Here is a 26,486-nt window from a genome sequence, read left to right as displayed (position 1 = left end):
ACAGAGACAAAAACACATACAGCATCTCCAAGAATCATCTGTGGCCCCTTGCCTGCTGCTAGTAGGTTTATTAAATATATACACCCAGCTTGGCCGAGAAGACTCCCTTTGTGCTGAGGTCGAGAGCCTTTGGATGAAAACTTCCCAGGAGGAGATGGGCTCCCTTTGTAAACTTCTTGAAACAAGGTGGCTTTGTCTCTGCATTTCACAAGGATCTGCCTTGCATCTCTCCCCGGGAGTTTCCCAAAGCCTTCACCAGCAATTGCTGAAAGGGAGCTTTATTCCTCCTTGACGGTCCACGCCATCATGGGAACCACCTGAGGGAGAAGGACAGGCGGGATCACAAAACCAGGGAGGGCAGATAAGCATGGCAATTACAAAAGGCTGCCCCGAGGGGTCTAGGCCTCAAAGCCTCACCGCCGTAAAAGGAAAAGACAAGGGACTCACACAAGGAACTCAGGACACCCATCTGGTCACTCAATAGCAGTGGTCAGTTGGCCCTTTGTGGGGTCTCCTTTCTGCCTGAACACCCCTCCCTGTTTCCCCATCATCCAAACTGAGAATGTGGCCATCCAAAAAGACAGGTATGTTTTGTTGGACCCTCGTAACAGAAGATATTGGCTTTTTCTCTTGACTTTTTCCTCTCTGTAGAAAAGGGGGGGGGAGGAGGTCACCAGGGTGACCTCTTTGGTTATGTGAGATGCTCACTTAGACGCTGACATTATCTGCCCCTCTGCTGCTGTTGGCCCGACAGCCTTTCTGGGTCATGAGACAACCTGCAAAAGTGAGGAGAGGGAGAGAGAGAGAGAGAGAGAGAGAGAGGGAGAGAGAGAGAGAGAGAGAGAGAGATGAACAGGACCAGCCATTCCAAATCTTCATATGAAGTCGTCTTCTACTGAGCGGTTCATTTGTCTCAGTATTGTCTACACTGTCTGGCATCAGCTTTCCAGGGTTTAAGGCAGGGGTCTCTATCAGCCCTACCTAGGCATGTCACTGAGCATTGAACCTAGGATCTTCTGTATAGAAAGCAGATGCTGTACTACAGAGCTACGACCCTTGCTAGGAACAGAGGAAGTGACCTTGTACTGAGCCAAACCCTTGGTCCAAAACATGTGTTCTGTCATTGAATTACTGTCGTCCATCTAAAACTAAAGATTCTAGTCCTCATAGGCCATTGGAAGTGGCATTATATATCTCCAGGATTTCAGGCAGAGAAGTCTTCCAGCCTATTAAGTAGTGGGTTGACATAGCAGCCGGCACAGCGATTTCTTCAAGTAGCTCTTTATTAAGACAAGCTGGAATAGAACTGACTGTGAACAGCTCAGCCGGCCTGTATTTATAGGCAGCCGGCTGTCAACATTGTAACCACAACAGCTCAGAGTTCCCGCCTAAACTAACTGCCGCGGACCTGAGTGAAAACTATCTACAGACCTGAGTGAAAACTATATACAGTATCCCCCTGTTGGCCCAGGGTGAAACTACACTACATAACACCCCTCCCCACCGAGATAAGGCGTTAGTTACAATCGTAATGGTTTCCTTATATACAGCACTACGCGTAATGGTTCAATTAGGCACAAAAGCATATCGGTTACATTTCCCATACTTAGACCAACAGTGATACCTGTCCAACAACGTAGTCCTTTAAATGAGTTGGGCGCTTGGAAACTCTGCCAGACCGCCGGGGACTGGTAGCCAAGTCCAGAGGGCCACACAGTTCTCGCTGAGGCTGTGGTGCGACCCTAGGTGGCGTTGGAACCAACTCCCCTGGATCCGCTGCTGTGGGTGGAGCCTCCGCAAGTGGAGTGGTCTGAGTCTGTTCTGAGACGGCTTGGTTCGGCTCCACGCTGGCAGTTTGCGAGGGAGGTGTAGGTGGGGCCTCGCCATCTGTACGTGTCTCTTCTGGAGCCGCAAGCGCAGTTGGGGGCACCTCGGTAGTGTCTAAGTCGCCAACCCTGCGCCTAAGCTGGTCTATGTGCCGTCGCCACAAACGTCCGTCTTCGAGTGCCACCTGGTACGAGCGAGGTCCAGTGACTCCCACTACTGTGGCTGGCACCCAAGGAATGTCCCCCACATAGTTCCGGGCAAAGACCTGGTTTCCTGGGACAAATGACCGTGGTGCGTTGGCACAGCCTGGGGGTTCAGCCACGGCAAAGTCTGGGTGTAGCCGGTCGAGCGGTGACCTGAGGCGGCGGCCCATAAGCAGTTCAGCAGGACTCCTCCCTGTGGCCGCATGAGGAGTGATGTGCTGCACGAACAAGTATTCGGCGACCCGCTCATGCCAGTCTCCCCGGTCCAGGCGCGCCAGTGCCTCTTTTGTCGAGCGCACCATTCTTTCCGCTTGCCCGTTGCTGGATGGATGAAAAGGTGCCGTTAGGGCATGGCGGATGCCCAGTCCCAAAAGATACCGCTCAAACGTGCCTGACGTGAACTGCGGTCCGTTGTCAGAGACAAGGACATCAGGACACCCATGCGTTGCAAACAGGCCTCGCAGCACCCGGATGACAGCTTCGGTAGTGGTGGAGGGCATCAGGGCGACCTCCAGCCATTTGGAATAGGCGTCCACCACTACCATAAAGGTCCGGCCGTGAAAGGGGACAGCCAGATCGATGTGCACCCTCGACCAGGGTGTCTTTGGCGTCTCCCAGGTGTGTCCCTTAGCTGCTGGTGGTGCAGGCCTCGACTCTTGGCACGCTTGACAGGCGGATACCCAGGCAGTGATGGCATCGTCCATATTAGGCCACCAGACGTAACATCGAGCCAACGCCTTCATTTTGACAATTCCCGGGTGGCCAACGTGCAGAGCCTCCAGGACGCGCTGACGGAGTCCCTGGGGAATCACGACGCGGTCTCCCCACAGCAGACAGCCGCGATGAGCTGAGAGTTCATGTTGTCTGGTTGCGAAGGGCTGGAGCTCCGATGCAAAAGGCCCTTGTGGCCACCCCCTCCACACCCAGTTGAGCACCCGGCTGATGGTGCGATCCTGGGCAGATGCGGAGGCCACAGTGGCAGCCGATACAGGCGCTGCCGGAAGATCCTCAATCAGAAGGAGCGATGAAGCTGGAGCCGGGTCTTCCACAAATGCTGGAAGAGGGCAACGGCTGAGGGCGTCGGCATGGCCCATCGATTTCCCCGGGCGATGGATGAGCTGGTAGTGGTAGGCAGCCAGGAAAACAGTCCATCGCAGCATGCGTGGTGAGAGGACCGGCGGAGTTGGACGATCACCGGCGAGGAGGCCCAGGAGTGGCTTGTGGTCAGTGATGAGGTCAAAAGTCCTGCCATAGAGGTATTCATGGAACCTCTTCACTCCAGCCACAAGTGCCAATGCCTCCTTGTCGAGCTGGCTGTAATTCCGTTCTGCCGGAGATAGTGTCCTGGAAAAGTAGGCGAGCGGTGCTTCTCTTCCATCTGGAAAACGGTGACTAAGGACAGCACCGATGCCAAAAGGTGAGGCGTCGCAGGCAAGGACCAGCGGTCTGGATTCACTGTACTGTACCAGCACACTGTCTGAAGAAAGGAGAGCCTTGACCGCGTTGAAGGCCGCCGTCTCTCGATGACCCCAGGCCCAAGGCGTCTTAGTGCTAAGGAGTCGGTGAAGAGGCTCAGCCACTGTGGCTTTGTGGGGCAGGAACATGTTATAAAAGTTCAGCAGCCCCAGGAATGCCTGCAACTCCGTTTTGTCCTTCGGGGTGGGGGCCTGCTGGATAGCGCGGATCTTGGATGTGGTTGGATGAAGGCCGGAGGCATTGATAAGATAGCCCAGGAACTCTACCTGTGGAACGGCAATCAGGCACTTCTCCCTCTTTACCTTGAGCCCGGCCTCCTGGAACCTGGTCAGCACGGCACGGAGGCGCTCGAACAGCTGCTGGTGTGATTCTGCAGACACCATGACGTCATCAAAATATGGTACCACGCCCGGAAGGCCTTGCAGGAGACGCTCCATAAGGCTTTGGAAGATGCCAGGAGCCACACTCACCCCGAACTGCAACCGGCGGCAACGGAATGCCCCCCGGTGGGTGACGATCGTCTGGGCTTCAGCAGTGGCATCATCGACTGGCAGTTGTTGATAGGCTTGGGCAAGGTCCAGCTTAGCGAAGACCTTACCCTCACCCAGGGAATGCAGCAGGTGTTGGACAACAGGAACCGGATAAGCGTGCTGCTGAAGTGCCTTGTTGATTGTGCACTTGTAGTCAGCGCAGATTCTCACCGACCCATCTGGCTTGACAGGCGTGACGATGGGGGTTTCCCACTTTGCGTGGTCAACGGGCTCCAAAACTCCTTGGGCGATCAGTTTGTCCAGTTGTTCGTCCACCTTAGCCTTGAGAGCAAAGGGAACCCGGCGTGGCTTAAGCTTGATGGGGGCGACTTGTGGATCAAGGCTAAAGGAGATGGGCGTACCAGTATATTGTCCCAAGGTGCCGTCAAAAACCTCGGCAAAGTCTTTGACCAGACCCTCAGTCTCTGCGTTAGAGATGCAGTTGATGCCGGTGACTTCCAGGCCGAGGGCATCAAACCAGTCTAGCCCTAGGAGGCTTGGCCGCTGACCTTTGACCACCACCAACCGGAGCAGGCCCGAAAAATCCTTGAAGGCGATCCGGAACCGGCCAACGCCTACCACGGGAATGTCGTTTCCCTGGTAGTCTCTCAGGTGTACGCGGTGAGAGTCGAGTTGCCTTTTGGATACTCTGGGTACCAGTCTTTTGATGGTGCTCCATGACACGACGGACAGGGCAGACCCGGTGTCGATCTCCATGTCACATGGAGCTCCTTCAATGAGCACCGTAACGTTCAGCTTGCGTTGCGTAGACGAGTCGGTTTGGCCAATCGTGGTTCCAGACGGGCAGCGGCAGTTGGTGAGAGCGAAACAACTTCCCTTGGCAGACTGGAGTGAAGACTTGAACTTGCGAGTCGATGAAGGGGGGGTGTCAGACGGAGCCGATCGGCAGACCTTAGCGATGTGGCCCCTTCTGGAACACCTCCTACAGATGGCGTCTCTGAATCGACACTTGGCACGGGAATGGTCGCCTCCGCAGCCAGCACATTCCGGTTGGCCCTTGGACTTCTGTTGGAGCTTCCGGCGCTCCCGCTTTGTCTGGTGCACGTCATCGTCTTCACTGGAGGATGCCTCATCACTGCTGGCCTCTTCATGATGCACCGGAACTGGCCCCCTAGCAAGACGCGGGCTGCTGGACTTGCGGATCTCCTGGGCGGAGCGTTCAGCAGCTTCTGAGGCCACAGCCTCCTCAATGGCTTTCTGTAGCGTGAGGTCTGGCTTGGCTAGGAGACGCCGTTGCAGATGGATGTCCCGGACTCCGCAGACGATTCGATCCATCAGGGCATCGTCTAAGTCTCGGAACTCACAGTGCATTGCAGCCTGTCGCAGGGCGGTGGCATAGTTGTTGATTGACTCCCCCTCTGCCTGGTTCCGGTGGTAGAATGCATGGCGGGCAGCAATCTTGGACGGCTTTGGTGCGTAGTGGTTGCGGAGCTTCTCTTGGATCGTGTCCCATGGTGTTGCCTGGACTGCTTCAGGCGCAACCAATGCTCGGGCCGTCTCAAACACCTCAGGCCCACAGAGGCTGAGAAATAGGCCCCGCTTCCGATCCACTGATACTGCTGTCAGCTCGTTGGCTTGGAGGTAGCAGTCGAACCGAGCGAGGTAGGAGTCCCATGACTCAGAGGCTGGCGCAAACGGCGGTAGAGGCACAAGTGAAGCCATGATTCCGATGCCGGCGTGAAGGGCGATGGATGGAACACAGTGCTCTAGCCAGAACAGTCAGCTCTGAATTGGTTCTGCCCAGTGATTTCGCTCAGTGATTTCGCTCAGTGATTTCGCTCTGTGATTCAGCTCAGTTCAGAGGCTGGCCGCATCTGGCTGTGCTCTGATGTCCATCCATCCCATCCTCGTCGCCAGTATTAAGTAGTGGGTTGACATAGCAGCCGGCACAGCGATTTCTTCAAGTAGCTCTTTATTAAGACAAGCTGGAATAGAACTGACTGTGAACAGCTCAGCCGGCCTGTATTTATAGGCAGCCGGCTGTCAACATTGTAACCACAACAGCTCAGAGTTCCCGCCTAAACTAACTGCCGCGGACCTGAGTGAAAACTATCTACAGACCTGAGTGAAAACTATATACAGTATCCCCCTGTTGGCCCAGGGTGAAACTACACTACATAACACAGCCCTACTTTAAGATGTTGGGGATTGAACCTGGGACTTTCTGCATGTCAGGATCTACCACTGAGCTACAGCCCTTCCCCAAATTCTTCCTGTGATTCTTTGTGAGTTAACTTACAAGCCCTTCCTTTTTAAGTTCACTAGGTGGTCTTAAGCAAGCCATTCTCAACCTGAATGTATGTCCATTTGCAATGTGAGGACAGTTAACACTGATCTACCTTACAAGTCTGTTGTTTGGTTTCCCCAGCTAATTGTGTGGCATGGTTTGGAAACCAAGAACCACTAAATCACTTCTGTACGTATTGCTATGCTTAACTGCATTGCTTCAATTTGTCTTGGGTTGCTTTTAACCTTTCTGTCTCTGGCTTAGCATTTAGATTGTAAACCCTTTGGAGGCATTGTCCTTCCTGCTTAGGTTACTTTATAAACTGCCCATTTATGCACGTTCAATAAGTGTGTGACTGTGTATGTGCAACAAACCCAGAAGTGACCCGGAAACATCATAAAGATGTCCCTGAAACATCACTAAAAGGGTGGAGCTGAGGCAGGGGCATAACAGGTTGTACACAGGCTTTTTCAGTGGGTTTCCATTATACCTGATTTCACCAACATGCATGGTGCCTCGGAACGTAACCCCTGGATAAACGAGGGGCTGCCTGTACTCCATATAAATAGCAATATCTAACTACAGACTGCAAAAAGCTAAGTCTCCATGTTTGTGGCCCCCAAGAACAGGAGCAAAGTATTTTTTCCTAGCACATCTAACTGGCTGGACACACCATCATTTCCTCTTCTGTTTTAATAACCATTCAGAGCAAAAACAATGCTTCTCACTCTCACTCTGCATTGCCTGCTTGCCAATTCTCGCATTGTGACTAAGCCAGTTCAGAAGAGAGGGACAGGAATCATTGTCCTCCCTCTTAATAAGCTCATGGAAACATGGATCCTTCCAGGCAAGGGAAAGGGGAGGAATTTGATTCAGTTTAAAGTCAAGCCTAACCAATACACATTTTCCAAAAGAATGTGAACAGAAACATTGCTATCCTTTGAAAAGTGCAGTTCTCCAAATTTTGCAATGCCACTCTCCAACCAAGTAATGTAAATAAATGCATATACCAGGGTAGTGTGTGCATGAAAATGCATAGTGAAACAAACATACAAAAATGAATTATATTATGAGAAATAGCTTTGCAAAACATCTAGATATCAACCGATTGTCCACCCTTGATGTAAACAATACCCAACGCGCCAACTTTGAATAGCCTGGGGTCCTTCTGTTTTAAATCAGGGATCGTGTCCAAGGGCTCCATTCCCCTTTAGGAAACCTTCTGAGACCATGTGCCAGTGGTGGGTGGGGCTAGAGGCAAAAGTGGGTGGAATAAGGAATGTGGAAGCAGGGAAGTAGGGAAGACAAATTCACATGCTGCTCTCTGGGCTCCCCATCCAAACAAGCTAGAGGCAGTGTTAAGGATAAATATACAGTGGTACCTCGGGTTAGAGACGCTTCAGGTTACAGACGCCGCTAACCCAGAAATAGTACTTTGTATTAGGAACTTTGCTTCAGGATGAGAACAGAAATTGTGCAGTGGCTGCACAGCGGCAGTGAGAGGCCCCATTAGCTAAAGTGGTGCTTCAGGTTAAGAACAGTTTTAGGTTAAGAATGGACCTCTGGAACGAATTAAGTTCTTAACCCGAGGTACCACAGTATTTGAAGGGTGAAACAGGGCCAGTGAGGAGTGTGGCTTGGGGGAAAGAGGTTTGTCCCTGGGGAGAGTTCCCAGGGCTGAGGCCTGGTGGGCTGCATTTGCCCCATAGTCTTGAGGTTTACCCTCCTCCCTTGCCCCTTATTCCATTGCTTAAGCAGTAGTTCTATAACTCTCCAATGGCAGCCGCCAATCGGATGTCATCTCTTTATAGAAAATGCTCTCTGTCTTTTCTTTTCTTTTCTTTCTTTTTTATAATGAAGCCCTGCAGGAAGGCTACTTGAAACACTTAAATACTTTCCCCCTCCCTCTCTCCCCACAAACCTTTTTTTTAAATAAATAAAAAAGCAAAACGAATATAAAGCAGGCAGCCAACCTAAAAACACAATTTCGCATTTAAGCAACATGCTCAAGGTCACCAGAGTGACTCAGTAGCGTCGGAACGGAAGGCCCCGAATGCATGTGGCCTCTCCTCTTGCCAGGGGTTGAAAGGAAAAGGCCAGATCTGTTCAGGTGCTGAGCTCTGCACAGACCCCCCTGAATTGCTGTGGCACTCTGGTTCAGAGCCACAGGCGCTCTGCAGTGCTCCGGTCAGGATCGATCCTCCAAATGCAAAAGACGAGGAAAAGGCGGAACAGCAGAGGTGGGGGGGAATGAGGAGGGAGGTTCCTACAATTAGCCAACAAGTGGCTGTTTTGTGAGGGATTGTTGTAGATGTGTTTTAAGTGGTTTTCAGAGTGGAAAATGTTAGGCACTAGAGCGATTGACAGACAAAGAGCAGGAAATGCATTAGGTTTTTTTTTATTGGTCTGTTTTGAACACATTTGACATTACTCTATTAAGCAAGTTCGGTTCTGGCCTTTGGGAGACTATTAAAAGAAAGAAGAAAAGGGAGAGGAGGGGAGAGGAAGGCTAGAGGTGGATAAAGCGTAGAAGGGGAGGGGGAAGCAATATTATTCAAACAGGCAAGCGGTAACATAATGGCGGGAGGGACTGGAGCAAACTGTGCCAGCCAGATGGGACCCAAATGTGGATAACACAGGAGAGAATTAGCAAAACCTGGCATTGTCTAGGGGAGAATGGGCGCCACTTTCTCCTTAATAGCTCCCTCTATGTGATATAATAATGTCTCATTCAGATGCTGAACCCATCAAGGACAAAAGTCACCAGTAAGGAGCAAAAAGGGAGTTTGTGAAACAGGGAATACACACACACACACACACACACACACACACACACACACACACACGAGAGAGAGAAAAAATTCTACTGAAAATCAACAAACCATCGGAGCAACTTGACAAAATACACATCTACTGTGAATTACAGGGAACTCAGCTCTTTTGGGCAAAGAGGATGATTTGTGACAGCTGTGGGGGGGGGGGGCGGACGGGGACAGATGGATTAAAGAAGAGCTCTGGTGTAGTCTCGACTAGTGGCCCATCTAGTCCAGTAGCCTAGCAGAAGCCTGCAAGGAGGATATTAGTGCAACAGTGTTCTCCCCTCCTGCAATTCACAGCAGCTGGTGTTCAGAGACATTCATGCTATCTTTGACAGTGGAGGGAAAACATAAGAGCCTGGCTGCTGGATCAGGCAAAAGGGGGTCCCATCCAGCATCCTGCTCCAATGGGAGACCTGAAATCAGGATCTAAGCACAACAGCAATGTGCCCCCTCCTGTGGTTTCCAGCGACTGGTATTCATTACTGCCTCCAACTGTGGCTTGTAGATTTCTTTAAGGGCTTTCATCTTCCCCTCCCTCCCACCACCCAATTCAAACTCAGAGGCTCATCTCTACCAGAACTGTTAACTGCATGTGTTCAGAAATGGCCATATTGAGTTAGATCCCTGCTGGGGGAGTGATAGGCAGCAGGTGGGGTCACTGAAAAGAATAGCTGTGAGCCTTCTAAAGGTCTTGCTGCTGAAATCCCAAGTTCAGATAGACTGCTCCAGCTCAGAAGCTCTTCTTTCCCTGTCTCCCAAACAAAACATAACCTTTCACTGGATGCACAGTCCTATCAGCTGCATCTGGAGAAAGCCACACAGCCTTCCTCCATCCCAGAATGTGCATTTCCTGGATCAGGAGCTCAGTCCAGGGAAAGGTACCATCTGGCATCTCCAGTTGTCTTTCTTTCAAGCAAGCCCCCCCCCCCCCGCAGCTGTCCTTTGAAGATAAACTGAAAAAAAGAAACATATTTTTAAGCTAATGGATAGAAATTAATTTTGGGTTTAATATTCAAGCAACCAGTAGAAGATAGGAACACATTTCTTTCTGGACAGTCTTCTGCTTCTCAGTGGTGGGTGGGGCCAGAGGCAAAAGTGGGTGGAGCAAGAAGTGCCTTCAACACTTGTCTCTTTCTATCGTCCATCCAGGAAAGTAAAAAAAAAAGCATTGGATGGACGATAGAAAGAGATGGGTGTTGAAGGCATTTTGTGCTCCACCCACTTTTGCCTCTGGCCCCACCCACCACTGAGAAGCAGTCCTCAGCCAGGCAAAAACACTCAGGTACAAAAGCAGGGCCAGTGAGGGGCGTGGCCTGGATAAATTGGGTGTGGTCAGAGAGAGAGTTCAAAGGGCCACAGAGAGAGGCCCAGAGCACTGCACCCAGCCCCTGGACTTGCAATATAGATTGGGGCTATGATCTTAGTGTAACTCTTCCAGGAGCTACATATGCACAAGTGAGGGGAAAGGCAGGAAAATGGAAGCCTCTTTTGCAGAGGAAGAAAACTGGTGAACAATAAGAGGACAAAATCTTGGGACAACACTAGTCCAATAAGCAAGCACTATTGGTCAGTTGGTGGTTCCCTTTGATATTTAACCTTCAATCAGTTTTAAATTATTGTTGTCTGTCTCATGGCTGAAAGGCAGTGTCAAACCCTACAAAAGACAAAACTGACTGCTATTTGGTTTGGATAGAAATTTCCTAGGGCTGCCATACGTCCAAGAAATTGGACTGTCTGGGAATAGGACTGACAAAATGGCGTCAGGGCGGATTTTTGTCAAATTGGCAAAATGTCCAGGAAAACTCTGACATATGGCAAGTAGGACGACAAAAAAAGAATTTATTTTTAAATTATTTTTTTTTAAATGCTTTAAAAATCCAAAAACAGACTCAACCAATTTCATGTTTCTCAAAACAAAAGCAGCGCAGGATTCAAATGACTGCAGTGGCTTTCTTTTCTGGGGGAAGCAGCAGCAGCAACCCTTCCTCCAGCACGCAGACGCGACCTTGGTGAGGTGAGTGCTGGCTCATCATCTCTCTGGTGCCTGCTAAGGAGAGGTTTCCAAGCGGACCTTGCAGCCAACAGTAAAGACTGGGAGGACACTACAGGAGGGCTGGGGGCAACTTTCCAGCAGCCTCTGCCTCCCCTGGTGCACCACCACCACCAATAACATAGAACTCCTTGCACTTTGCTATAGGGAGAGGTGTGTGTGTAGGAGGGGGCAACAACCCCCCCACTAACTGTCTCGCCAGGTCAAGCCTCCTCCTCTTCCTCCTCTGCTGACAGGTTGTGGGTGTTTGTGAGTGTGCCAGGAGCTGGTGTGTAGGAGACGCTCCCATTGGGCACATGCACAGACATGCGCGTGCAGCCAGCGTACCTGCACCCTCCACTACCCGATCTTCCCCACACCGGAAGCCTGAGGCTCCACCTCCCTTGGCATCCAGCGCCGGGAAAACCCCCCCTGGGCTCTTCCAGTACTATGCCTGGCAGGGCAACCCCTCCCCGCCAGTTTGCAGCTCAAAAGCCCCCCCCCCCCTTGGGAATATGGCAACCCTAACTTTTCCCATCACGATTCCCACAGTACCTCAACTATTGTCTTGTCTTGAAAATTCACTCACACTTTGAAGAGTCTCCCATCAGATTGGACAATGTGAGAAACCCCAGCTGGTGTGGTTGGCAAAATGGGAAGTGAGGTCATTTCATAATTCCCTGTATCCCTATTCCATTATCTAGGGAGCAACTGGAGACTGTTTCCACAATCCCCCCCCCCGCATATTTTCAGTTTTTCTCCCACTCACACACATATGCCCCACGTACACATTCTGACATATATTATATTACAGGCACTTATGCATCATGGGATATCAATCTCCCATTCAGAGAGTACTAAACCACCCCATGAATTGTGACAGAGAGGTACGAGGGGCCCCTCCCTCCCTGGTTAACACACCCATGACATATGAATGTCCACTTTTGTTAAGCAATGGTTAACGGCTACCGGGATGTCTCCTTTCCTCCTCACTTCCTCCTGTCATGGCCAGAGGTGAAAAACAAGATGGCTGGCATTTCAGTTACAGGAGCTGACAGGACTGGTACTGGCTCAGACCCTGCAAGTGTTCCTATTTTCCTTTAAAAAAAAAAATTATTGAAACACAAAAAAATTTAAAATTACACAGAAAAAAGACAACATTACAAAAAAGAGGAAAAAAAACAGAGACACAAAAAGAAAAATAAAAAATAAAACCATCGCTTTCAAATTCTCCATTTTCCGTTACCTTCTTTCCATGACCTCCTCCACCTCCCATCTCTTGTATCTTAATTAATAATTGTCCCAGCAAATCCTTTCCATAATTCATAATATTTTATCATTATGTTACCTTACTCTATTATCATCTTGTCTTATAAAAACGACCTTAGAGCTTAAAACTTAAATCTTTTTTACCAACTTCTCATAACCATTACCTTTTTGCCAAATTCTTTATACATTTTTACAAGAGCCAAGTAATTTCATCTCAACATTTCCCCAAAAATCATAAAACATTTCTAGTAGTAATAATATAAAAAAGATACAATAAAATAAAAGCAATCCAATCTTCTTCCAGCGTCCCCTCCCCCCGGTCCCGGGATTGTCAGTCTTTTTTTGTCCCATTAGTCTGGCACATTAACCTGGTGCTCTTATATCCGAGGCCTTCAAATCTCTTCCATGTCCCTTCCGCAGCTCTTCTTCATATTTTCCTTTCACTCGCGGGAACTCCAGCTTAATAGTGTTTTTGACCTTTTTCAGCAAATCAGCCCTTTTCTCACAGTCCAGACTAAGCTCCATGTGATGTTTAAAAACATATTTCAAATTCCCTCCAAAATTGAAAGTCCCAACAGCTCCAAACCTCTGATGGCCCATTATCAGACTCGGAAAGTCCAACCATCCCTGCAAAGAGGGGTCAGTCCAATCCCCCATTTCCAGTTCAATCCAAACTTTATCTTTCCAAATCTGGTTTTTTCCAAGTTCATTTATCAGATGCAAAGGCTCATTTTCCTGCTGGGCCAAAAGTCCCTCCATCCCTGGCGTCCCAGATTCAGCAAAATCCTCTTCTTTCTGTTGTTCTGTCATGGCACGCTCCTGTTTTAGTTCCTGAATGGGCTCCATATACTTTTCCACTACCTGATCAAAGGTTCTAGCAGCATTAGTCATAAAAACCATCTTCTGACTTAACTGATCCAATAGGGCGTTTATTTTACAGAAAGCACCCAACAGTGCTTCTGAAGGCATTGTCCTGCAAGGTCACAGAATTCTTTCCCACAGTTGTAATCAGTAACAACCGCAAGTTCCCAGGATTTAGTTACAATTTCATAGTTCCCCTCTAGGGGGGAAAACTTCTGATTGTTCTTTTCCTTGGAAACAATAGCAACAGAGTTTCTTCTTTAAGATATTTTGTCCATATTTGTTCTTTTAAAAGACGAAAGGAAACAATGGAATCACAATATTTCCCTCCTTTTAACTATCTGTCAAAGCATTTGTTTCTGGTCAATGAGCTTCAATCGTCAAATCTGACACCCCGCTCCAGGGTCAGGACAGTGGAAAATTACTTTACTTTAACTTTATTTCCACAGGTTTAAACAACTCAATAAACGTCCCCCTTCTTCTCCTGCTTCCGAAGGGGGGTTCCCACAATTTTGAATGATGAGAGACGATCCTTTAAAAGTGATTTTTAAGGCTCTAGTTTACGTTGTCTTTGCTTTGTTATAACTACAAGAAAACGGAAGGCTGACTTCCTGTTTAGCCCTTTCCGTTTCAGTACCAAATTAGGGTAAATTTTAGAGTCCAAGTTCCTTTTATTTCGCCAATTCTTGTTTAAAATCCAGGTATTTAGCGTTCCAGTACTCACGGTTAGTTATTTTCGATGCCAAATTGTCCCAGGAAAAAGGCAGCGCTCTCCGGCAACGGCTGTGCGGCTCCGCTCCGCAGAAAAAGCAATTGACTCACAGCACCGCGCCACTTCCTCCTCTTCACTTCGGAGCCCGTTTCTGGGTTCCTTAGTGGGTTGGGGGGCGCTAAAGGCGCCCGCCGAGTCCCACGGTCACAGGCTTCATCTGCCTGTGATTTTCAGAAGGGTCCCCGCTACGCCGCAGCGGAAAAGACCCGTTTCGTGCGGAGCTTGTCCCTCCAGTTCAGAGGGAGTCCGCCATCACTGGAGGCGCCACCCCGGAAGTCTTTCCAAGTGTTCCTATTTTCCAGGGACGTCCCTGATTTATAGAAGCCATCCCAGTTTCTTATTCGATCCTGGACTGTCCCAGTTTTCCTTAGGACATTCCTATTTTCATGGGAGAAATGTTGGAGGGTATGGAGTTATCCATCTTCTGAAGGCAATCCTGTACAGTGGTACCTTCGTTCTCAAATGGCTTAGTTGTCAAACAAATCGGCTCCCGAATGCCACAAACCTGGAAGTAAGTGTCGCAGTTTGCGAACATTTTTCGGAAGCCGAACGTCCGACACAGCTTCCACTTGAGTTCAGGAAGCTCCTGCAGCCAATTGGAACCTTGGTTTTCAAATGGTTTTGGGAATCGAACGGACTCCCGGAACAGATTAAGTTCGAGAAGCAAGGTACCACTGTATAGGGAAGTTTTTTTTAAATGTTTAATATTTTATTGTGCTTTTATATATGTTGGAAGCAGCTCAGAGTGGCTGGGGCAACCCAGTAAGATGTGTGGGGTATAAATAGTAAAGTTATCATTATGGAAAGGGACATCCCTATTTTCATGGGAGAAATGTTGGAGGGTATGCTGGCTGAGTGTTATTATAACACTGCTCTCTTCCACACCTGAGGTCAGTAGGTTGGCTTAGAGGGCACAGGCCTGGCAGTGTGGTACACACAGCCTCAACTACAACGTATTCCTGCCACACCACACACACACTTCTCAGGGCTTGCTGCTTCATTCAGCCCAGTATTAATATTTATATCTGTCTTGTCTCCATAAGAATAGAAGAAGGGCCCTGCTTGATCAGGCCAGTGACCCATCTAGACTAGCATCCTGTTCTCACAGTGGCAACCAGATGCCCCAACAGGAAGCTTAAAAGTAGGACATGAGTGGAATGGTGTTCTCCCCACTTGCAATTCTTAGCAACTGGTATTCAGAAGCATTACTGTCTCCTATGATGGAGGCAGAACATAAAGAAGTGCCTGGCTGCTGGATCAGGCAAAAGACCCATCTATCTGAGCATCCTGTTGCCTCTGGGAAGCCTGCATGAAGGACCTGAGTGCAACAGCACTCTCCTCCCCATTTGCTAATCCCAGCAACTGGTATTCAGAGGTAAAAATTATCCCCAACAATAGAGGTAGAACATAAGAACACTGCTGGATCAGGCCAGTGGTCCTTCCAGCCCAATATCTGGTTCTCGCAGTAGCCGATCAGATGCTTCAATGGGAAGCCTGCAAACTGGAATTAAGTGCAACAGCACTCTCCTCCCCACTTGTGATTCCCAGAAAATGGTATTTAGAGGCTTGCTGCCTCTAACAGTGGAGGGAAAACAAAGCCGTCTGTGTCACAGGGGGCCACTAACAGTGGCTCCCCAGAAGTCCTCAGGGCTTGGGCAGGGACATAAGGGGTCAGGTGGTCCCTGAGGTATCCTGGAACCAAGTTGTTAAGGGGCTTGTACCTGTTAATACAAGAACCTTGTACCTGACTTGGTAGCCTATACAAGCTCTTGTGGATGGGGTCCTGATTATGGGGTCCTTCCTAGTCCCAAGCGACCATTTTAACAGTGAGCTTCTGTTTTCCCCACTGAGGAAGGTTGTGAAGATCTCATCTGAGGACCGCTGGAAGATTCTTACAAGGTCCACTGACCTTTCCCCACCCCAAGGCCATGTGGGCCATCTGCCATTCTGCTCAACACTAAACCAAAAGCCAGAAATGGCAGTTTCTGATTTTGCAAACAAGCAGAAGGTGTCCTGGGATTTCAGAGAGAGCCCTCAAAAGCCAGCCTCATGCGGCTTTATTTTATAGAGGTATTGATTAAAATAAACTAGGGAGACACGTTACATCTTTCCTCAAGGGTCAAGAGTTCAACCACCCAGCTGGTTTTTTACCCCGCCAGCCATGTTTTCAGAAACACTTGATGGCCTTCAGCGTTGGATTGAGGTTTCCCTCCCTCTCGCCTCCATCCCCTCAGAGAAGCTCAGGTCAGTCGATGGAAGGTAGGGGAAAGAGGCCCGTGAAGCCTGAGACCACTCTGAGAGGCAAAGTGCTTTAGCCGTGGGGAAAGGGTTTCTTTAAAAAAGAAAAAGAAAATAATAAACCAAATCAATGAAGGTCTACTGTGACATGTTGACCCCTAAGCTACATAGCACTAATAACATGGTTTTTAAGGTGTGGCAGTAAATCCTGTGTGGTGAGTTGAGCTCTCTAAGGTTGCGGGGGGGGGGGGAGTGTTTTAATAATGCAGCAGATGGCCTAGGATAAGGAAACAGGGGAGCAGAGACTCATGACATTAACTTTTACAAAGATAGCTTTGCAGAAATCATGATGGACACGCCTAGCTTAAGCCCTGAGGCAAAAGCAGTATGGCAAGGCAGAGAGGCCTCTTGCTCTCCCTCTCCCTCTCTGAGTAGAAAGCCTCAGTAATGTCAAAGCAGCTGGTTTTGCCCCATAGAGGCCTGTGTCAGCCTACAGTAGAGGCAGAGCTTGTATCTTTGGTTGCAGGAGGCTCAAACCCCAATGCAATGGGCTCTGCGAGGGAGGGTTTTGAATGAGAGCTGGAATGGAAAATTCAGACCCGTTTAAATTTCAACAATATGTTAACAAGATGTGAGTGAGACATATCATGCGTCGACTTGTTTTCTGATTTCATTTGTGGAATGTGATTGTGAAGCAAGCTTTTTAAAAATAAAAACTTGTTAAGAACATAAGAATGTGCGAGATCAGGCCAAAGGGGCCCTGACCAGCCCAGCATACTGTTTGCACAATGACCAGCTGAATGGCCTAATAGAAGTCTCACAAGCAGACCCTGCACTCTTCCCTCTTGCAATTCTAAGCAATGGCACACTGAGGTGAAGTTTTCAATTTAATTTCTCATTTTTCCAATTTTAAATTTGGTTTTCAGCATTTCTACATCAACTTGTATTTTCTTTTTCTTTTTATGAAAGGTCCACATGAAGTGGTTAGAGTGTCAGACTAGGGTTCAAATCACCACTAGCCCATGTAGCTTGCTTGGGCCATTCAATGCCTCTCAACCTAACCTGCCCCATGGGGTTAAATGAGGAAGAGGGCAGCTATGTATGCCACCCTGAGCTCCTTACGAGAAAAAGGTGGGTTATAAATACAACAGATAAGTAGATAATAAATAACATTGTTCAACATTTTCAATGCAAATTTCTGCCAACCTACACATCCTTCTATTTCATTGATTTATTTTAATTTTTAAAAAATGTACGGTATATAATGTATATAATGCTTGATCGTCGACAGAACTTTTAAGTGGTTTACAAGCTGCAATTTCCCCTAATAGACATATTTTTCCAAAGCCATTTGCCCTAAAATAAAGCATTTTCATGTTATTTTCATGGCAGGGGGGATTAATTTTTATGGGCACTTTGCCCCAGTATATACATGTTTAAAAACACATTATTTGGCAGGAAAACCACACTGCAAAATTCAGAGAAGTGAAAATTTCAAACGATGCCTGAGTTTTGGTCCTTGTTGACATCCGTCTGTCTTGGATGCTCAAGAGGTTAACCAAAATGAAGGCAATTGAGAAGTGGAGGGAAAACAAATGTTCTGAGCCCTTTATCACAGACAGAAGGGAGTTCTTCATTGTGAAGCATACACCGTGAATACGTGGTTCTTCTGGATGCTCTCCTTGCCAGAAAAAGGTGTAGTATATTTCTCTGAGGCAGCCATTTGAAATGAGTCTGGTCTCCTGTAGAGTGGCAACATCAATGATGAACATTCTCAGTTCATGGTCGATGATGGCCATCTTCCGTGAATCATTGACCTGCAATGGTCCTGACATTCTAGCTATCTAGGCACAAGACAGTTTCTTTCTTTCTTTTTTTGCCTGAATCAGTTCAGTCCACTTGTTTAGTGACACTCTGAGTTCCAAGCACCCACTGAAGCAAGTGGACTATGACAGGTCAACACTTTATTTACTGGACACTGTCCAGCTAAAGGTGGGCAGCAACTGACCAGTGAGACATAATAATCTCTCCCACCGATGAAGGCAACCTGTAAAACTGGTACCTTCCACCAATCAGGTTGAACTTACAATTTTCTGCTGGATCTAGCAGCAGCTTTTGATACCATTAATCATGGTATCCTTCTGGAGCTTCTAGAGGAGTTGGGAGCAAGGGGCATTGTTATGCAGTAGTTCTGCTCCTTACTCCTGGGCTATATCTAGAAAGTAATGCTGGAGGATGAGTGTTCAGAGCCCTGGGCTCTCACCTGTGGGGTACCTCAGAGCTCTGTCCTCTCCCGCATGCTTTTCAACATCTATATGAAGCTGCTGGGAGAGATCATCAGGGAGTTGGGGATGGGTGCTAACCAGCATGCGGGTGATACCCAGCTCTACCTTTTTTTATATTGGAATCAGTGGAGGCAGTGATTGTCCTGTGTGTCTGGAGGTGGGTGGAGGATGGATGGTGGCTAACAGATTGATGGTGGCTAACGCCTAAACCTTCCTATCCCAGTGAAATCACTGAGATCATCTGCAGGAAGGTAGTTGGTCATTCATTTAACAAGAAACTGAGCCTTTCGGGTCATCAGCTCAGTCCTGCAGAATACTCTGCCAGTAGGATTCAGTGTGTGTCTTCTGTATCAACTTTTAAACACCCGCTGAAAACTTTTCTATTTTGCTAGGCCTATTGTGCAGTTTTATGTTTTATTGCTGCAAACTGCTTTGATTTTTTTAATTACATCCCTTAACAAGTTAGATGTTTCTAAACACATACACCTCTTCCCATCCTCCGTCAAAGTAAGCAAGATACAGTTCAAGGACATATCCCAGTAGAGAAAAACGATTGAGGAGGGTGCAAAGGAAGGGTGATGAAGGGTGTGGCCTAGGGAGAATTTCAAGGGCCAGATAGCAAGCCCTGGAGGGTTGTTTTGGGGCCCCAGACCTGAGGTTCTCCACTCGCCCTTTAAAATAATTACTGCTGTCCTGATACAGAACCTATAGAGATCAGTTAAAATAACAAAGCAGAATGTGGCATTTTAACAAATCAACCCACAACACTCATTGTCTCAAAGCTCAAATGGATTTAAAGAGAGAGTGTGTGTTAATAGATATTGGTACCAGTTTCATCTCTAGGGAGGAAGTAGCTGCATTTCATCTCTTGGTCTTGACCCTTTAATACGCTCTTTATAACTCTCTGACTCCAAGGGGCTTCCTGCATTTTCAGGGAAGGAGGAGTTAAACACATTGAACACCAAGAAAAATCAAAGGATTATAGGTTTGCAGTTGGAGTGTCCATCTGCCAGTGTCAGAAATTAAAAAAATCCTGAAGTCCCCAGGCCTGATTGTCAATGAGAAGGCTGCTTCATTAGAACTCTCCATTCGGAGAGGCCATTCAGAATATATGCCAACTGTCTGAAAATCTATCTATCTTCTGGTCTCTTAGAATAACTTAAATATAGACACTATTACCACCTGTCTCTGTCTCCTCCTCCTCTTCTGAACCAGGGATGGGGAACTTGTGGACCTCCAAAGTTTTTGTACTATAACTGCCAGCATCCCTGATCATCAGCTATGCTGGCTGAAGCTAATGGAAATTGGAGTCCATCCACATCTGGAGGGCCAGTTTCCTTAGCACTGACTTAGCAGATGGTACAAAGTCCTCTGGAATTATCCAGGCTTGGTATATACAGCAAGACTGTGTCCTTCCTCTTGCCTCTGGCAGATAAGCAGAGATAAATGTTGTGCTTGCCAGATTTCAGGCTCCTGGTTTTCATCTGCCCAAGTTGCTCAGAATACCTTGGTACCTCCTAGGTATGGATTCAGGTATTCCTGCCTATGGCCCAGCCCTATTCCTTGCACTTACCACCTGCTAAGTTTGGATGTGAGGACAAAGTGGACACAAAAACTGCAACCAGGGCCAGCCCAAGACATTTGGGCACCTGAGGTGGAACCCGAAATGGTCCCACCACTTCCTACCAGGGGATAAGGTGAGGAAAGATCTACATCAGGAACAACTGGGGAAGGAAGACTGACATTGGGATCTGCCGTTCTGGTAGATCCTGCTGCCTGAGGCTGTTGTCTCACCTGGCCTCATGGGTGGGCTGGCCCTGAATGGAATGACTCCCCTTGTGAAAAACTACTGCAGCTATCCTCCTTTTTACATCAGTGAAGTAATATCACTTTTCTCTTTCTCTGGACTCCGTCTGCTTCATTGCACTCATTCTGCTAACATTCTTCACCCCCATATGCAACCATATCTGTCTGTCTGTCTGTTATATATACAAACACACACTACATATCCACTGCACACTTCTCTCTAGCACTCCCTGCTGGGTGTGGAGGGGCCGTGAGGCCGCCACAGCTCAGCGTTTCCAAAGCTGTTCCCTGCTGAGCCTCGTTCTTTTTGCTCCCCTCCCCCTGCCAGTAATCAAAACAAACACTTCTGAAGATAAAACGAGTTGCAGCGGGCGCTCAAAATAAATAACTAATTTCTCCCTGCATGATCTCAAGGAGCAGGAGAGGCGTGAATAGCGAGGCCCAGTGTTGGTCCGAGCAGAACCCCCCGGAGTGGTAATTCGAAGGATGACAAACATGAGGCAAAGGAAAATGCCGAAAAATGGCTACTCCCCGTGGCCCTTTTGCAAAGGAGCTATTGCAGGGTTTGGAAATAACGAAGCCGTCGATGGGGAGAGGGGATATTTTCTCATTGAGGCTGAGTGAAGTGCCAAACAGGCTACTATTACGGCAGCTTTAAGAGGTGTACGAAAGAAGAGAAAATGGAATGGTGGGGAAAGGGGGGCAGTGAAAAGAGAGGTGGGGAAAATGAAAATGAGAGGTGGGGTGACTGTGCAAAAAGAGTGAGTGAATTTGAGAGAGGGGATGTGGGGGGGGGGTGAGAAGGCGCAGTGGGAATATTTACCTGAGAAAGATTGGCCTTCACGTTATTTATTTGTTTCATTTTATTTCCACAACTCATTGCCCGCCCCACCACCACTCGCCTCCAAATTTTCGTAATTTCTTGAAATTTCTTAAACCTTTATATGAGAACACATTTAAGGTGTGTGTGTGTGCGCACACACACCCTCCTCCCTGATAACCATGAGGGGATGGGGGGGAACCAAACACCCCAAAACAAAAGAGAATGTAAAGAAAACAAAATATCTACAGTTGTTGAGATGAGAGAGAGAGAGAGAGAGAGAGAGAGAGAAATGAAGGAAGGAAGAGCGAGAGAAAATAAAGGCCAGCATCCATAATTTTCTCTGTGGGGCTTTGAGGTAATTGAGCCATTTGGATAAAAATAAGGCAGCAGGCCCCTTAGGTAAAAGGAGCTTTGCAATCCAAGGAGGTTCGAATTATGCGTCTTGTATCACTTTGAATCCCCCCACATCCCCCTCACCCCCTAGTGCTACGCCGAACCACTTTCCTCTTTTCTTCTTATGTGTATTTTTTTTAAGTACCCTGTCAAAATGTCCTTAGATGAGTACAGAATTTCAGCTGTCACAACTAATTTTGATTCTCCTGAATGCTTGTGTGTGTGTGTGTTGAGAAAGGGGTGTGTGTGTCTGTATGTGCAAGCTCTTGTGAGGAGAAGAGTGTTGTTGAATCAAGATTTCTTTTCTTGTCACATATATATATATATATATATATATATATATATATATATATGAATGAGAGAAAAAAGATTTACATCAAAAATTTGTTTCTGGGGAGTGTTTAAGGACTGTAATTTCCTCCTCTTTCAATTACCATTTGATGCTGTCTGATTCCCTCAGCTCCCCCCCCCCCCGAGCTTCATTTTGCCGCTGTTTTTCTTTCCTCACAAAAACGCCGTCAATCTTTCTGTCAGCTTTAAGCTGTCAGCTGCCTAGCTGATCCATTTCAAAAACACCACAGGCCCTGGGGTTGTCAAGAGTGCCCAAATGCCAGATCATTTTCCTTCCTGATCTTGACGTAATTTTACGGCACACTTGCCTTACAACAGAGTTTCTTGGGGAAGGTGGCATGGAAAACGGCCATGGTTCCCGCTTCAAGTTTCCGGCCTGATGCACATTTGCCCCTCTATATATCTCAACATGTGTTGCCAACAGTTGTAGCTCTCTTTCCGACATCACATTTACCTCACAAAACAACAAAAGTAACTCGAAGGTGTCTGGTTGCAGCTAGTAGCACATATTATCTACACTACAAATATATAGCTTAACTGTCATGGCTTCCCCCTGCAAAAGATCCTGGACTCTACTGTTCAGTGAAGGTGCTAAGAATTATGTTTTAGGTCTGTACAAACTCACTCCACTCAGACTTCAGGGACAGCAAAAAGGGAATGTTTTTTAATTGAGGCCTGGTGTGGAACACAGGAATTTGCCTTCTATTGACTCAGGCCAGCCCCATGCTGCTCAAAAAAGCAGTGTGGAGCTTGCATGCAGTCTGCCGACCTCCTCTCCCTCAGCTGCGGGGCTGCTGAGGGTGATGTGGAGGGTGGACGCAAGCCCCACGCAGTGCAGCGCCTGCAGGCGCCCAAGCCATTGCATCATTCCCAGGAGAGATGCGTAGTTTGGGCGCACTGCAAGCCCCATGGTAAGTGGTGCCTCCTGGGTGATTGGTGCCCACTGCACCCCCTGCCCCCTAGCTATGCCTCTGTTCTGCCCACTCTCCAGTAGCCACTATGAGCTGCCAAAGGGAGGAGGCTGGCGGCGGTGGCCATGGAGAGGCTCTGCCAGCTCATCCTCCTCCTGAGCTCGACAGCAGCGGTTATGGAGGGGGAAAGTGGGACATTCCTGGATCCAAACAGAAGCTGGGAATCGTTCTGTGAATCCGGGGTGTCCCACAAAAACTGGGGCGGTTGGAGGGTATGAGCTGTGTTGTTATGTATGTTTTTCGTACATGGGTGTTTACTAGTTAATGAAATACCTGTTCTAAATTACTACATTGAATCTAGGACATGGGTAGGCAAACTAAGGCCCAGGGGCCGAATCCGGCCCAATCACCTTCTAAATCTGGTCCGTGGATGGTCCGGGAATCACCGTGTTTTTACATGAGTAGAATGTGTCCTTTTATTTAAAAATGCATCTGTGTTATTTGTGGGGCATAGGAATTCGTTCATTCCCCCCCCCCCCAAAAAATATAGTCCGGCCACCCACAAGGTCTGAGGGACAGTGGACAGGTCCACTGCTGAAAAAGTTTGCTGACCCCTGATCTAGGACTTCATTTTCACAACACATTGCCGGGGTGAGATGAAATGTGTGCAGGTTTTACAGAATAAGTGAGGGCTCGTCATCCTTTATCACTCTCATATGAGGCAGCTAAGGAACAGACAAGGAAGAAAAGGATGCTGACATATTCCCCTTTATCTTAGTGCCTCCTGGAAATGCCCCCTTTAACTCCATCCATTTCCTCCTCCCTCTCCCCAGTTCCTTCTCCTCTCAAGCTTCCTCATCCCCAGAACCCTAAACTGTCTCACCCATCTACCTCCCTCCCAACCATATTTTCTCCCTTCCTCCATATGCCACCTTTACGTCCACCCAATTCCTCCCTTCTCTTCCACCTTGCCATCAGAAAGCTGAAGGTGTCATACACAGAGAGACCCTTCTTCTCTGCAGCAAGGCCTTTCCTTAACCTCTCTTCAAGTTATTTTCTACAAACAAGAGTCCCCTCCTTTCCCTCCTGCTCCCACCCACTCTGCCTTTAGTCCCTTAGGAGAAGCCAATGAAAACAGCACGGTGATGGACTAGAGAAAATATAGTTGTTAAATGTTCAGAAAAAGGCAGAAGCCCAAGGCAGTACAGTGGTACCTTGGGTTACATATGCTTCAGGTTACATACGCTTCAGGTTTCAGACTCCGCTAACCCAGAAATATTACCTCGGGTTAAGAACCTTGCTTGAGGATGAGAACAGAAATCGTGCGGTGGTGGTGCAGCGGCAGCAGGAGGCCCCATTAGCTAAAGTGGTGCTTCAGGTTAAGAACAGTTTTAGGTTAAGAACAGACCTCCAGAACGAATTAAGTTCTTAACCTGAGGTACCACTGTATAAGTTCCTCAACTAAGTTTATTCAACATTTGTCAGTGACAACAGCTCACTCATAGGAACACAAGAACCAAACTGACTGGACAACACGATAATAATCCCAAGCATGCTGACAGTTGACAGTTGAAAGAGAATGCACTTACTTACCATTAGAACGTTTGTCCACCAACGCTTCTACGATTGATTAGAACGTGCCTTGTAACATAAAATGTGTTGAACCCAATACATAACACTCCTCCCCCCCAACTTCCTAACAAAAGGAACAAACATAGTCATCAAGGTGTGCTGGCATTTTCCGCTCCCGCTGGGACTGTCATGGTTCCTGTGCTCGAGTGGGTGACCCAGGAGGTTCCTCCAGTACCCAGGAGGTGGGTGACCCATGAGGTTCCTCTAGTACACACAGTCTGAGTGGGGCGGTCAGCAAGGCCGGCTCGGAAGGGGTCACTGCCGATGGAGCCACTGAGGATTCCGGCCTGAAGTCGCCCTGCTGGGATAACTTAGTCACCGGCAACCCGTCTGGTTCCCACCCTGGCCTGGGCACAGAATCTCCTGAAGTACCCATTTCTCTGTCCTCTGTATTCCACTTGAAGTTCCGTGTTTGGAAGTGCCCTGGCTCTGATCTGGTCAAGGTGTCTCTTCCAAACCAGTCCCTCCTCCAACCCTACATCGTAGGAAACTGGACCTGTACAGGGGGCAATGATACCAGGAACCCAACTGTGTCCGGGCCCACAGTTTTGGACGTACCCAGTGTCCCCCGGGGAGAACCCTCTTGGAGCCCCCCACACCACAGCGGATGGTCATTGCTCAAGAGCCCAGTCGGGGTGCATACAATCAAGGAGGGTAGTGAGCCTCCTCCCCATAAGCAACTACGCTGGGCTCCGGCCAGTCACTGCACTTGGGGTGATGTGTTGGGCCAATAAGAACTCCACTAACTGGAGAGTCCAGTCTCCATGCACTATGCGCCTAAGTGCATCTTTGGTAGTATGGACGATGCATTGCGCTTGGCCGTTAGTAGCTGGGTGAAAAGGAGCGGAACGAATGTGGCGGATTCCATTCTTGGTTACAAATTCTTTGAATTCCGCCAAAGTAAAAGCGGTCCCATTATCACTCACCAGTGTGTCTGGCAAGCCGTGTGTCGCAAATAGCTTCCTGAGCGCATTTATAGTCACTCTAGGGCAGTGTTTCCCAACCAGTGTTCCGCGGCACACTAGTGTGCCGCGAGACATTGCCTGGTGTGCCGTGGGAGGGAGGCGGGCGAGGCGGGCGGCGAGAGGCGGGGCGGCGGCGGCGAGGAGAGGCCGCCCAGCGCGGGGCTCTCGCTGTCTGCCTGCCTGGCTGCCTGCGTGGCGCTGACGTCACGGGGCTGTAACGTGCCCCACATAGGCACACGCGGGGCGGCGAGCGAGCTCCCTCCCACATCCCATCGCCGCTCGCTTCAGCCGGCCTACTGGGCTGTCGCAGGCGGAAGGCCTGCGCATGCGCGAGGTTTTCGCACCTTCGGGATTCCCTTCACGCCTTCCTCCTCCCGGGTCCTTGAGAGCGTGGGAAGCGGCAGCGCGAGACCGGCGTTGAGCCTGGTAGGTATTGCGCTTGCCAAGGCAGTCATTTGGGAAATGAAAACTTGCAAAGCAAGCAACCAGTTCAATCTGAAGTACGTGTATGCTTAATATCCTGTATCTGAAACCTGTTCTGCCCCCTCCCCCACACTTGGTGCCATTTTCATCTACACATGCAGCAGAGTAAGTTGACCCAGAATAGTACCAATTCAGATGGCAGATGGGAGAATGACAGTGCTGAATGCTTTCCCATGTAGAACAGTCCCTGCAAATAAAAACCTAGCATATTTGGAAGAGGGATGCTAGCCTAACCATTACCTTCTATGCTGTTACTATTTTTTTATTTTTTATTTTTACATAAGCAAAAAGTGACCTTTCCCCATCTGGCATGATACAAGCCCATTCTTACAACTCAGAATTTTTTCGACTATTTCAGCTACATATGTAGAATATGCCTTCATTGATTCCTATTAAAGAGAGTTACTTTATATATAGTCAATATAGGCACAGAGTTAATTTTTTTAAACATTTTCTAATGGTGGTGTGCCTCGAGATTTTTTTCATGAAACAAGTGTGCCTTTGCCCAAAAAAGGTTGGGAAACACTGCTCTAGGGGACACGGTTGAGGTCAGAACCACCTCGAG

The 26,486-nt window shown here is 48.3% G+C and overlaps 1 long non-coding RNA gene across 2 annotated transcripts; it reads right to left on the bottom strand.

Moving 5' to 3' along the window:
* Positions 1-39: 39 nt before the first annotated feature.
* On the bottom strand, positions 40-21,703 carry LOC308578921. Of its 2 annotated transcripts, none has more exons than XR_014004213.1 (3): positions 17,933-21,703; positions 709-776; positions 40-317 (listed from the first exon to the last, which is right to left on the bottom strand). It is a non-coding gene; the product is annotated as an uncharacterized lncRNA (long non-coding RNA). The 2 variants fall into 2 exon arrangements; XR_014004214.1 differs by having other exon boundaries at positions 448-776; positions 17,933-21,702.
* Between the last annotated feature and the right edge of the window lie 4,783 nt (positions 21,704-26,486).

Source organism: Podarcis bocagei (assembly GCF_964188305.1).
Source record: "Podarcis bocagei genome assembly, chromosome: Z".
In the NCBI taxonomy this organism is placed as follows: domain Eukaryota; kingdom Metazoa; phylum Chordata; class Lepidosauria; order Squamata; family Lacertidae; genus Podarcis; species Podarcis bocagei.
Note: the sequence above shows the minus strand (reverse complement) of the source record. Positions and strands in the feature narration are given on the sequence as shown.